Source organism: Zootoca vivipara, chromosome 6, assembly GCF_965207765.1.
Source record: "Zootoca vivipara chromosome 6, rZooViv2.hap1.1, whole genome shotgun sequence".
Lineage (NCBI taxonomy): Eukaryota > Metazoa > Chordata > Lepidosauria > Squamata > Lacertidae > Zootoca > Zootoca vivipara.
This window is the reverse complement of record NC_142589.1, coordinates 7,839,720-7,852,755: the sequence shown is the minus strand read 5'-3', so window position 1 is coordinate 7,852,755 and position 13,036 is coordinate 7,839,720. Positions and strand designations below refer to the sequence as shown.

The 13,036-nt window shown below is 45.5% G+C and overlaps 1 protein-coding gene across 4 annotated transcripts in view; it reads left to right on the top strand.

Annotated features, from left to right (window-relative positions):
- Positions 1-1,344: 1,344 nt before the first annotated feature.
- CMKLR1 (chemerin chemokine-like receptor 1) overlaps positions 1,345-13,036 on the top strand; it is a 32,937-nt gene continuing 21,245 nt past the window's right edge. The window contains exons 1-2 of one of the 4 annotated variants that reach the window (XM_035120426.3): positions 1,348-1,748; positions 8,166-8,335. The gene's annotated coding sequence lies outside the window, so the exon portion shown is untranslated. The other 3 variants (XM_060276327.2, XM_060276328.2, XM_088671475.1) reach the window with 3 other exon arrangements.

The window sequence follows — 13,036 nt, the reverse complement described above, 5'->3', positions numbered from 1 at the left end:
CCCACTTTGTTGGTTAGATCCTGGAATGTTCCACTTTTCCTTAGGATGCCCCTATTTTCATTGTAGGAATGCTGGCCATCCCTATTTTCATTGAAGGGTATGGCATTATGAGACCCCCGAGCCAAGGAAATACGGTAAGTAACTATGCAACCTTTAGAAGCCGTCTGAAGGCAGCCCTGTATAGGGAAGGTTTTTTCCTTTTTTTAATGTTTAATGTTTATATGTATGTTGGAAGCTACCCAGAGTGGCTGGGGCAACCCAGTCAGATGGGCAGGGTATAATTGTAAAATAATAACAACAATAACAGCAACAACTATGAAATAGGACATCCCTATTTCTATTGTTGACAAAGGACCGCATAGTTAAAGCTATGGTTTTCCCAGTAGTGATGTATGGAAGTGAGAGCTGGACCATAAAGAAGGCTGATCGCCGAAGAATGGATGCTTTTGAATTATGGTGCTGGAGGAGACTCTTGAGAGTCCCATGGACTGCAAGAAGATCAAACCTATCCATTCTGAAGGAAATCAGCCTTGAGTGCTCACAGGAAGGACAGATCCTGAAGCTGAGGCTCCAATACTTTGGCCACCTCATGAGAAGAGAAGACTCCCTGGAAAAGACCCTGATTTTGGGAAAGATGGAGGGCACAAGGAGAAGGGGACGACAGAGGATGAGATGGTTGGACAGTGTTCTCGAAGCTACGAACATGAGTTTGACCAAACTGCGGGAGGCAGTGGAAGACAGGAGTGCCTGGCTTGCTCTGGTACATGGGTCACAAAAGAGTCGGACACAACTAAACGACTAAACAACACCATTTTTATTGTGGAAATGTTGGAGGATATGAGTAATGCTTCTGAATACCAACTGTTGGAAGCTTCAGGAGGAGAGAGGTAGGGCTGTAACACACCTGGACATAGCTGGGATTTTGCAAAAACTCAACAACTTTTGTGTCCATTGAGGTATCTTGCTGGTCACGGTGAGGACAAGATGCCAGGCCAGGTGGACATTTGGCCTGATCCAGCAGACTCATCTTATGTTCTTATGTTCTAACTCTTGTACGGAGACCCCTTTTACCTGAATAGCCCCTCCTTCCCTCCAATGCTGTCCCCACCTGCAGAGCGCAGCCTGTTGAACCTTCATCAGATAAAACAGGCCAGGCTCTTTTCCAAAGACCTCAGTTCCTTTGATTTTTCTGAACTGTGCCCCGAGCAAGAATCCCGGTGTGCTAAAAAAAGAGAGCAAAGTCTGGCAATGGGTTCTTCCCACTACCAGCACTTATTAGTCTACTGCTCGCCAGCAGGATGTCAGCCAGCTTTCCTAGGTCAGTGGGTTACGCCCTCTCCTTCCAGCTGCTGATTTAAGGGAAGGAATCCCTGCCAAATTTCTCATCCTGATATTCTGGTGGGGCTTGTTTGTTTCCTTTCGTCTTGTTCTCTTCCTCTGCTCTTTAAAAGGGAGATGATATGCACACGTTGTGCCTTCATGACTTCAGTTTAGAGGATCTGCGTGTCCTGGGAGCAGCCACTTCTGAGGATGAAGAGGAGTCCCAAACGTTTTCTGACCATGTGCAAAGGGCATCGCCTCTACTGAAGGACTTTTTCTGTTACCAGCTCCTGGGAAAGAACTTGGAAATGTTCCTCCCTGCCTTGATGCAACGGTTTGGAGAGATTTGGTGCAGCTTCTCTTTCTCGTGGGGAAGAAAAGCGTGAGCTACGAGGCAGAAGCGGTGGAAAATTCAACTAATCCCAAAGGTATTTCCTCCTCCTGTTTTGCTTTCATCTAGCAAACTGTGTTTAGGGTCAGCTAAAACTTGAAGAACTTGAGGTGCTGGATCGAAAGAGAGCACTCTGGAAGTCCTTAGTTGTTCTGTCAGTTCGGCAAGACCAGTTTTGCTCAGATGGGAAGAAAGAGAATGGATGTTTGAAATGAGGCCGACTCGATCTTGAATTTTGATTCTCCCCCTGCCAATACACACACACACACACACACACAGAGAGAGAGAGAGAGAGAGAGAGAGAGAAGAGAGAATTTGGGTTTCAGAATTGAATTCTGGTATTTAAAAAGGGTTGTCTCCTGATTGGTTGTGCAAAAATGAAGTTAGCCCAGAATATTTGACTCAATGCCATTAGTTAGCTGATACCATCAAATGTGGTCTGCTGTGAAAAATTCACTGGAAGCCAGGTGTAGATGTTGAAATTAAAATGCGACCAGAAAAATATTTGGGACCCGGCTTTGCAGAGGAGAATCTGGGGGGGGGGGTTCCCTCTTGGTAGTATGCTGTTTTGCTAGTTGTCGCCCCCCCCTCCCTGCAACGTAGATGACGCTTCAGCATTCCTGCTCTGACATCTGTTCGCCTTGGATTCTGTTCTCCTTTTCTTCTGCCCCCGCTTCGTGCAGAGCTGAACTTCAAACGCCAAGCAAGCACATTTTCTCCTGTTCTGAAGTTCTCTGTGGTTGTGAAATAGTTTAATCGGCAATAAACCTCTGGAAGGGGTGTGTGCAGCATCGCAGAGACACAGTGACTTCACTGCGCTGTGTAATACAAAAACCATTTCCCTACTGAAAGCTGAGACAAGCAGGTGTTGCGAAGGCGTTTCCCACCAGGGTCCAGATTGCCTGGCTTCGGAGCTGCTTTCGCAACAGAGAATCACAGAACTGGGAGCACCACTAGGTCATGTAGGCCACCCCTCTGTCATTTTTTTTTTTAATTATTCATTTACCTTCTTTAACTTGTTGGACGAGAGCGAAGTGCCACGAGCTCCACCACTGCCCCAAAATCACTGGGAATCCTCTGCAGTCACCCATTGGCTTCTCCTGAGATGTCCAGAGGAAATCTTGACACACTTCTAAGTATACTTCCCCCACCTTAAGGACTAGAAACTTACCTTTAAATGAAGAAGCCTCAATGTCAGCTAACTTCAAGCCCTACTTCGGGGCTGCCATTGGTCACTTGAACAGCCATTATGGGACTAGATATGGATCTGGGGTGATCCAGCAGGTCTTTTCTGATGTTTGCATTTATTATTGAATGAATCTCGGCCCAGTATACCTGAAGATGCGTCTCCACCCCCATCGTTCTGCCCGGACACTGAGGTCCAGCGCTGAAGGCCTTCTGGTTGTTCCCTCCCTGCGAGAAGTGAGGTTACAGGGAACCAGGCAGAGGGCCTTCTCAGTAGTGGCACCTTCCCTGTGGAATGCCCTCCCACCAGATGTTAAGGAAATAAACAAATGGCTGACTTTTAGAAGACATCTGAAGGCATCCCTGTTTAGGGAAGTTTTTAATGTTTGATGTTTTATTCCAGGCATAGGCAAACTCGGCCCTCCAGATGTTTTGGGACTACAACTCCTATGATCCCTAGCTAACAGGACCAGTGGTCAGGGATGATGGGAACTGTAGTCCCAAAACATCTGGAGGGCCGAGTTTGCTTATGCCTGTTTTATTCTGTTTTTAATATTCTGTTGAGAGCTGCCCAGAGTGGCTGGGGAAACCCAGCCAGTTGGGCGGGGTATAAACAGACAAACAAACATACAAAATTTCCCAAGGCAGCTTTTAAATTTATTCCTCCCCCTCTGCCCAACCACTACTGTGTGATGGAGTGGGGAATTAGTGTGCCTAGCCATGCATGTGAGCGTGCGTACCTGTGTTTCACAGAACCATAGAATTGTAGAGTTAGAAGGGGCCCCAGGGCTCATCTAGTCTAACCCCCTGCAATGCAGAAATCACAAGGGCGTTTTTATTTCTTGTGTGTCCTGTGTGCGATTTATGGGTGTGACCATGCTCGTCTTTGTTTTGGTCACGCCCTCTGCTGAAACAGCCTCCCCCCCCCCCGACATTTGGCAGATGGGAAATGTATGTGGCCCTTGGGTCAGAAAAGTTCCCCCACCTCTCCGTGCAGAAAGATGCCCAGCTCTAGTTCCTGCATCTCTGGCTAAAAGTATGGAGTAGAGGGAGATGTCAAGAGGCTGGAAAGTCATTGCCATAAGAACATAGGGAGCGGTGTTATACTGAGACAAGGGGTCGCCCTTGCTCCGTATTTTCTGCTGTCTTGCCTCGTCTCTCCAGGGTTTCAGACATTCACTGCCCCAAATCCATCCTCGTGCATGACTCATGACATTGAAAAAGAAAAAGTTTCTATTCCTGGAGCATTCTAGCATCCTGTAGTCGTCATTTGTTGGAGAAAGCGGAAAGCATTGGCTTTGCATCAGGTGGGTTTCTCAAATGCTGGCACGAGAGCCAGCCTTGTCACAGAGAGAACGCAGGAAGCCTGCCTTCTATCAGGTCAGCCTGTTTCCTGCTCAGCCCAGGATTTACTCAGACTAGCAGCCAATCTCCAGAGCCTCAGGCTGCTGTATAGGGTGTGTGTGTGTGTGTGTGTGTGTGTGTGTGTGTGTGACTCTGCCAGATGCAATTTCTCATTCCCCCAGCCTTAAATTCAGCTCTCCACATCAGGTGGTGAATCGTCCCCCTGCCCCTTCTTCTTAAAGTCCTCAGGAAACCTCACCAACATTTAAGTGCGAATCCCTCCTAATATACATACTTTTGCAGACCTTTCAAGTCTCGCTATTTTCCAGGGGCAGCCCCAGATTTACAGAAGCCGTCCCGGTTTCTGATTTGATCCCGAAATGTCTCACCTTTCCATAAGGCAGCCCTATTTTCATTGGAGAAATGTTGGAGGGTATGGAGTTATGAGACCCCCTGAGCCAAGGAGATAAGTAACTATACAAGCTTTAGAAGACATCTGAACACAGCCCTGTAGAGGGAAGGTTTTTTTAAAAAAATGTTTAATGTTTTATTGTTGTTGTTTAGCTGTTTAGTCGTGTCCGACTCTTCGTGACCCCATGGACCATAGCACGCCAGGCACTCCTGTCTTCCACTGCCTCCTGCAGTTTGGTCAAACTCGTGTTTGTTGCTTCGAGAACACTGTCCAACCATCTCGTCCTCTGTCGTCCCCTTCTCCTAGTGCCCTTCATGGATCAATGCCTTGTCGTGTCGAAGGGGCTTGAATAACTCAGAGAAGCTATGAGCTATGCCATGCAGGGCCCACCCAAGATGGACAGGTCATAGTGGAGAGTTTTGGCTAAGCGTGATCCACCTGGAGAAGGAACTGGCAAGCCACTCTAGTATCCCTGCCAAGAAAACTCCATGGACAAAGACAACAAGCATATAATGTCTTATTATGTTTTTATATATGCCCCAGAGTGGTTGGGGCAACCCAGTCAGATGGGCAGGGTATAAATAATAAAATCTGAGCTCAGTTTGTTTCTGGTACAAAAAATAAATTGCTAGGCTCAGAGGTACCCTATCACTTCATTCTAATTATATGTGCTTTGCACCTTGCTTGGGCTGGTAGATCTTTTGGTTCTAGTAGCAAACATTCCACCCCTGCTGTGCTGGGCTTGTCCAACATTGGTTGTGTGTTCTTTTCTTTTATAAAATTTTTTATTTGGTTTTACAAATATTAATTTTAGCAATCCAAATTACATATCCATATTTAGAGATTTCTCCAAATCTCTAGACTTCCCACCTTCCCCTCCATGGGTCCTATTCTACACCCTCTTAACTGCATATTATTTTACAATCCATATATTGTACTTTTCCATATTGTCTATGACAGGCATGTCCAACAGGTAGATCGTGATCTACTGGTAGATCACTGGACATCTGCGGTAGATCACTGGTAGATCATTGGCTCCCCCCCCCCCCAAAGAAGCTGAACAACTGTGGCTCCACTAAAAAAAGCTCAAAATTTTACCTCCTCCCTGAAAAAACTCAATAACTTTGACCTGAACCCCCCTTCCTAAAAAAAAACTTTGACCTGAACCCCCCAAAAGGGGGTAGATCACTGCCAGTTTTTAACTCTGTGAGTAGATCGCTGTCTCTTGGGAGTTGGCCACCCCGGTCTATGACATTTGCTACATTACAAGTGTTATTAAAATCCGGCTAATGTTTTCATCTGTTTACAGTGAAATTATAAAATTTCCCCATACTTTATTGAAGTTTTTGTCTTCTTGGTTCCTGAGCCTTCCAGTCAGTTTTGCCATTTCAGCGTAGTCCATCAGCTTGATTTGTCATTCCTCTCTTGTCAGGACTCTTTCTTCTTTCCAACTCTGGGCTAATACCGGTAACATGCGTGCAGCTATTGTCGCATACAAGAAAAGTATTTCCTGTTCCTTTGGGATGTTGGTACCTACAGTTCCTAATACAGCGGTACCTTGAGAGCCAGTGTGGTGTAGTGGTTAAGAGCAGTAGACTCATAATCTGGGGAACCGGGTTCGCGTCGCTGCTTCTCCACATGCAGCTGCTGGGTGACCTTGGGCTAGTCACACTTCTTTGAAGTCTCTCAGCCCCACTCAACTCACAGAGTGTTTGTTGTGGGGGAGGAAGGGAAAGGAGAATGTTAGCCGCTTTGAGACTCCTTCAGGTAGTGATAAAGCGGGATATCAAATCCAAACTCTTCTTCTCTTCTTCTTCTTCTTGGTTCTCAAACTTAATCCATTCCGGTAGTCTGTTCCAAAACCAAAGTGTTCCAAAACCAAGGCGCGTTTTCCCATAGAAAGTAATGCAAAATGGATCCATCCGTTCCAGACTTTTAGAAACAACCCCTAAAACATCAATTTAACATGAATTTTACTATCTAACAAGACCATTGATCCATAAAATGAAAGCAATAATCAATGAACTGTACTATAAAATAAATAAAACAGTATTGTAGATGATGAAAATTAAAATTATTATTATTTTCTTACCTTGCCCGATGATAGTCATTGTTTGGATGGGGGGCTTTTATCCACTTCCGCAGTCACACAATCAATCAATCAATCAATCAGTAGCTGAACTGGGTTCCACACAGTCACAAAAAGAAATTACCGGTAACCAAAAAAGCCTCAAAAACAAAAACGCAAAATAAATAGCAAAAAAAAGCAAAAGCAAAAAGCACCAAACTTGATCCTTTCTGGAAGTCCATTTGACTTCTGAAAGGTTTGAAAACCAAGGCGCAGCTTCTGATTGGTGCAGGTGCCCCAGAAACAATAGCCGACAGCCGCATTGGACGTTCGGCTTCCGAAAAGCGTTCGGAAACCGGAACACTTACTTCTGGGTTTTCGGTGTTTGAGAACCAAGGCATTGGAGAACCAAGGCATTTGAGAACCAAGGTACCACTGTAATAATGCTTCTGGTTTGTTTGTTTTTTACAAAAGTTATGTAAAACATTTTTTTCAATTCATTATATATCATTTCCCAGAATGCTTTCATTGCCTTACACGTCCACCACATATGATAAAAGGTACCTTCTTTTTCTTTACATTTCCAGCAGGGTTTTGTACTTGTCTTCTACATTTTTGCTAACTTACTAGGAGTCAAATACCACTGGTACATCATTTTCATACAATTTTCTTTCAGCGTACAACATGCCGAGAATTTCAAATCAGTTTCCCATAACCTTTCCCAATCTGAAAGTTAAATAAAAGGTAAAGGGACCCCTGACCATTAGGTCCAGTCGTGACCGACTCTGGGGTTGCGGCGCTCATCTCGCATTATTGGCTGAGGGAGCCGGCGTATAGCTTCCAGGTTATGTGGCCAGCATGACAAAGCCGCTTCTGGAAAACCAGAGCAGCACATGGAAACGCCATTTACCTTCCCGCTGTAGCGGTTCCTATTTATCTACTTGCATTTTGACGTGCTTTCGAACTGCTTGGTTGGCAGGAGCTGGGACCAAGCAACGGGAGCTCACCCCGTCACAGGGATTCGAACCGCTGACCTTCTGATCAGCAAGCCCTAGGCTCAGTGGTTTAACCACAGCGCCACCTGGGTCCCTACCCAAATCCCTCGACCAGTGTAAACATTGGCTGTGTCTTCTGGTGTGGACAACTGGTTGTGGTGACCCAAAGAACCCTGCTTGCTGCCCGACGAGGCCAGAACTTGCCCCTGGCAGCAAAGATGTTGACCACAGCCTCTTTGGAGAAGTGAGGCGCCATTCCTGCAATGGCTGCTGCTGCTGACTTTGCACGACAGCTGTGGAAAGAAGGAAGACTTCACCACAATTTCTTAGAATAATAAAGCCACTTCCTCACTGAGATGCCAGTACCAGCAGAAGGTGCTTTTGACTGGAAGCTCTGCAGCCTATATCCAAAAGTCCCTCTCTGCTTTTCTCTCTCTCTCTTAAATAAAGGGACACCTTGATTTGTTGGCACCAGACAACACCCGTCCACTTCAGCAGTCCTCGTAAGAAATGCTGGTTTCATTCCAACGCAGTTGGCCAACTCTGAGCAGCTGTTGATATAGCCCAGGATCAGTTCCTCTGAAGGGTGGACCCAGGAGTCTGGCATTTCCTCACTGCAGGTAAGCTGATTTTCCATCTCACCTCCATCTATTCTAGGGTCTATGTGATGATGGGCTGGACTGATCCTGATCCTGGTGGCCTCACAGGAGCTAGAGATTGGGGTAGTGATGGGTTGGTATCCAAAAGGGAGAGAAAGAGACTCTCAGAGTCCCTTCTAATTCTGTGTGACAGACAGGCAATGCACTTTATTTAGTGGTGGCTATAGAACAGGGGTCCCCAACCTGTGGCCCACGGGCCAGAAGCTGCCCAGACGCCAGAAATCGCTTCTGCATAGGCACGGTTTTTGGCACCTGGGCATGCGCAGAAGCAATTTCCGGCACCGTGGACATGCGCTGACGCGATTTCTGGCGTCGCGCTGCACCGGCCTGGCCCACAGAGGATCTCCGCGGGAGTGATCCAGCCCATGCCTGGTAAGGCTTGCTATAGAGAATGGTAACATTGGGCATTTGCTGGTGTCCCAATATGCCCCCCCAATGCCTCAGCATTCTAACTTTGCATTCCCACATTGCCTGAAACACCAAAGAAATTTAGACAAGGCAGGAAAAGATTTTCCATTTCCATCCCCTGCCTCTCGGGGGTTCAAGGGATCTCACTGAGAACAGCACGGCCAAGAGCCCTTTGAATCTCAGGCCAAGGCTGCCAACTATCAGAAGAGAGGATAGCTTGGGGCAAGACATATGCCTTATATACGGGTTCAATCCTTTGGCATTTATGGCAGAAATCTTAGAAAGCAGCGCGAGGGAAGTCCATTTCCTGGAGATGTTGAAGAACTGTTTTGACCCGCAGAAGACGATGCTAGGGCACATGCACCGACGGTCCTAGCCCAGTGTGCAAGGCATCTTAGTAGACAATGCTATCACTTCTAGATCCATCCCTCTCATTACTGGTCCTTTTGGCATTGACTGATGGACTCACCTAAGGACTCTCTACTGTCAAATTTCATAGAATCATAGAATTGTTGAGTTGGAAGGGTCATCTAGAGAAGGAAACACAGCTTTAAAAATCCCTGACCTCTGTTTAAAAGCCTCCAAGGAAGAAGAGATTGCCACTTTCCAAAGGAGTCCATTCCACTGTTGGATAGTTCTTACCCTCAGAAAGTTATTCCCAATGTTTCATCAGAATCCCCTTTCTTGTCATTTGAATCTATCAGTTCAGGTCCTACCCTCTGCAGTAGCACAAAAACAAGCACATCTTCCATGTGACAGCCCTTTAGATATTTGAAAATATCTCTTTTTTATATTCCTGGTTGAAGTTTTTTCTCAGCACTTTGGCTGAGAAAAAGAGTGGTTTTCTTTTTCTCTTGCTGGGGGAATGGAGGGGATGGGAACATGTAACCCAATCCCTTCACTTAAGTCAGATGGCTTGTGGTCCGAAATCACCACAACTGCAGCTTACCCCTTTAAATCATGCTTTGCACTCCTAAATTAGCTCTTCATCTCTCCCACTCAACCGTTTCCCCTCACGGAAAGGTCTTTCAAATAGGTATCAAAAGCTTGTACTTCCATGAGCTTGAACTGCATGTTTGCCCATTTAGATATTTTGATTCAAAAGTAGTGTTGGGTAGGGACGGGTGAAAATGTCCATTTTGGTATCTCTCAATTTCTCCTTTCTCCCATATTAAATTTAGTTCATGTCAAAGGTCTGCACAAAAATGTGTACGGACATTCGTGTACATTTCTACTAATATTTTTTATGCAATTTGCTTAATATTGCAAGCATTTTTTTCTTAATATGATTCTTAAAAAAGAAATGAAAAAGAAGCTCAGATAAATGCTTCCATATTGTCTCAGTGCTTTTTTGGAGGCAGAGGGGGGCGTGTAATGAAAAACTGAAAATAAATGGAGACCCGAATGTTAGGAATTATGTTAATATAAGCCAATACGAAAGACGTGCATATGAAAAACAGAAAGTTGGTGGAAAGAAAGAGGTGTGTGGCAGTAAATTTAAATTTTGTACGCATTTTTGTTTGTTTGGGGAACTGCATTGCAAAATTTGGAGAAGTGTATGGCTGCCTTTTGGTTTGCGTGTTGGTTTGGGAAGCGTGAATTATGTCACTTTGTGTTAGGATGCAAATTTCTGAACAAATTTCTGCTCCATCCCTAGTCTCGCAAGGGAGGACTATTTCCTAAAACTCACTAAAGTTATGTACAAATTCACTTTCTTCGTTAAAAAAAGAAGAAGTTTTGTTTACTGTCCCTTAGTTTCTGGTCTGCTGCTGCTGCTGCTGCTGCCCCATTTTATCTTCACAAACACACACAACGTAACCGGCTGCGCGCAAATAATACTCTTCAATGTATATTTCACAATATCAAAGGTTTTCTCATACAAAATCAGCATGTAAAGATCGACAAAGTAAATGAAAATCCCAATAAACCAGTTCATTCATAAAGTCCCAAATTAGAGCCGTTTCTAATCCACATATGCCTCTGTGTATTCAAGACAAGGATTTCCGGAATAATCATCCTGTTTCGCCTACCTGGGGTTCATCAGTGGTACATCTTTCTACATAATATAAATGAATACAATATGGCATTTTAACATCTTTTTAACGTAACCAAGGTTTGGTGTTGGTTTGCCCCATTTTATCTGGCTTGTCTTTCTCTCATTGAGAAGTCTTTAAGTTCCTAGCCATTGAGAAGCCACTTGAATGGATGGTAAGTGGGGCCTTCCCAAGGCCTCCCCCCACTGTGGGTCGTCATCATATTGCTGACAACATACTCCAAAACTCTGGATAACCCCATTCAGTCGTTTCATGTAGATGTTGTTGTTGTTTACTTGTTTAGTCGTGTCCAACTCTTCGTGACCCCATGGACCATAGCACACCAGGCACTCCTGTCTTGCACTGCCTCCCGCAGTATTGGAGCCTCAGCTTCACAATCTGTCCTTCCAGTGAGCACTCAGGGCTGATTTCCTTAAGAATGGATAGGTTTTATCTTTTTGCAGTCCATGGGATCCCCTTCATGGATCAATGCCTTGTCGTGGCGAAGGGGCTTGAATAACTCAGAGAAGCTATGAGCTATGCCATGCAGGGCCACCCAAGATGGACAGGTCATAGTGGAGAGTTTTGACTGAACGTGATCCACCTGGAGAAGGAACTAGCAAGCCACTCCAGTATCCCTGCCAAGAAAACTCCATGGACAAAGACAACAAGCATGTAGATGTTAGGGTTAGGAATAATGACAGGGAATAAAATCAAACCCTGAAGTCTCCACGGGGTTGAAGAAGACTCCTCAAGCATCACCCTCTGGAAACAACCACCCAAGTAGGACCTGAACCGCTGCAAAGCGGTGGGGTACCACGCCACCCCTACAGTGATAGATTTGCGTATAAGCTAAACAAGCTATAGTTTAGAGCCCCACTTTCTTGGGGGCCCCATAAAGGTTTAAAGAAAAACAAACCTTGGTGTACATTTCCAAAATATAAGTAAAAAAACAAATTAAATAAAACCTACATACGGTACAGCAACAGTGTTTTGTGTTGTGTAGGCTCCTATGATGTAAGTAGTAGGTCCCACCTGCTAGCCTGCTCCCTAAAACGTCACTGGTTTGCTCATTTCTATATATAGGGTGCCTACGTTCTGCATGGACGGGTTGCATGGCAACATGAGCAAATGGCTTTAGATACCTATTAGGTCCATAAATTATCACGTAGCATATATTCAACACAAAAAACAGCGACAATTTGTTGTTGACAAAGGACAGCTGGACATATAAAAGGCCCCATTACCTTCAGTAGCTTAGGGCCTTGTCAAACCTAGATCCGGCTCTGGGGCTCTGGCAACACTGGGACTGGAGGCGAGTCTGGAACAGTTGCTGGGGGTGACATGGATGCAGTGCCCATAGAGGGGACCGGGGGTGGGGCTACACTGCTGGCCCTCCCCAGAATCTGACTCCTCAGCTGCCACTCTCTCCCAGCGTGAATCCTCTTTCTCCCAACGCTGCCCTTCCCACCTGTCCTGTATAATTCAGGATTGCCCTGAATTTCAATGTAAAATGTCATGTTCTGAATTGAACCAGTTTTGCCCCATATTTCAGGTCTTCTGTCTCTCTCTTTCACTTTCTTTCTTTCTCTCTGCCTCTCTCTCTGCCAAGTTAGGGATCTTCTCCAAATGCCTGTGTTTAAAAGGGCCCCATCAAATCTAAATCCGGCCCTGCACCCCTAACTCGGACAGCCACCCCAGAAGGATCCCATGGCTGTTGATATCGAAAGCCGCTGAGAGGTCAAGGAGAATTAACAAGGTCACATTTCTCCTCTGTCTTCCAACATGGCAGCCCCATGTAAACTGGATTACAGTAAGGCTACTAGGCTATGGCAAGGCCATCTCAGTCCAGGAATGGCCTTAGCTGGTGTACCAGCTGAAATATACACTCCATGCTGGAGGTGATAGTGCTGCATTGATGAGTAGCCCCAGGCTACAAATTTGCTCCTTCGAGGAGAGTGTGACTCAATATGGAACACAGGCTGTTTACCTAATTCCCATAGTTCTGGTTACAGGTAGGTAGCCGTGTTGGTCTGGATCGAAGTAAAATAAAAAAATTCCTTCAGTAGCACCTTAAAGACCAACTAAGTTTTTATTTTGGTATGAGCTTTCGTGTGCATGCACACTTCTTCAGATACAGTGAAATGGAAGTTTCCAGGCACTTATGTAGAGAAGGGGTGGGGAGGGGGGATCACTCAGAAGGGTGGTGGAAATGGGTGAT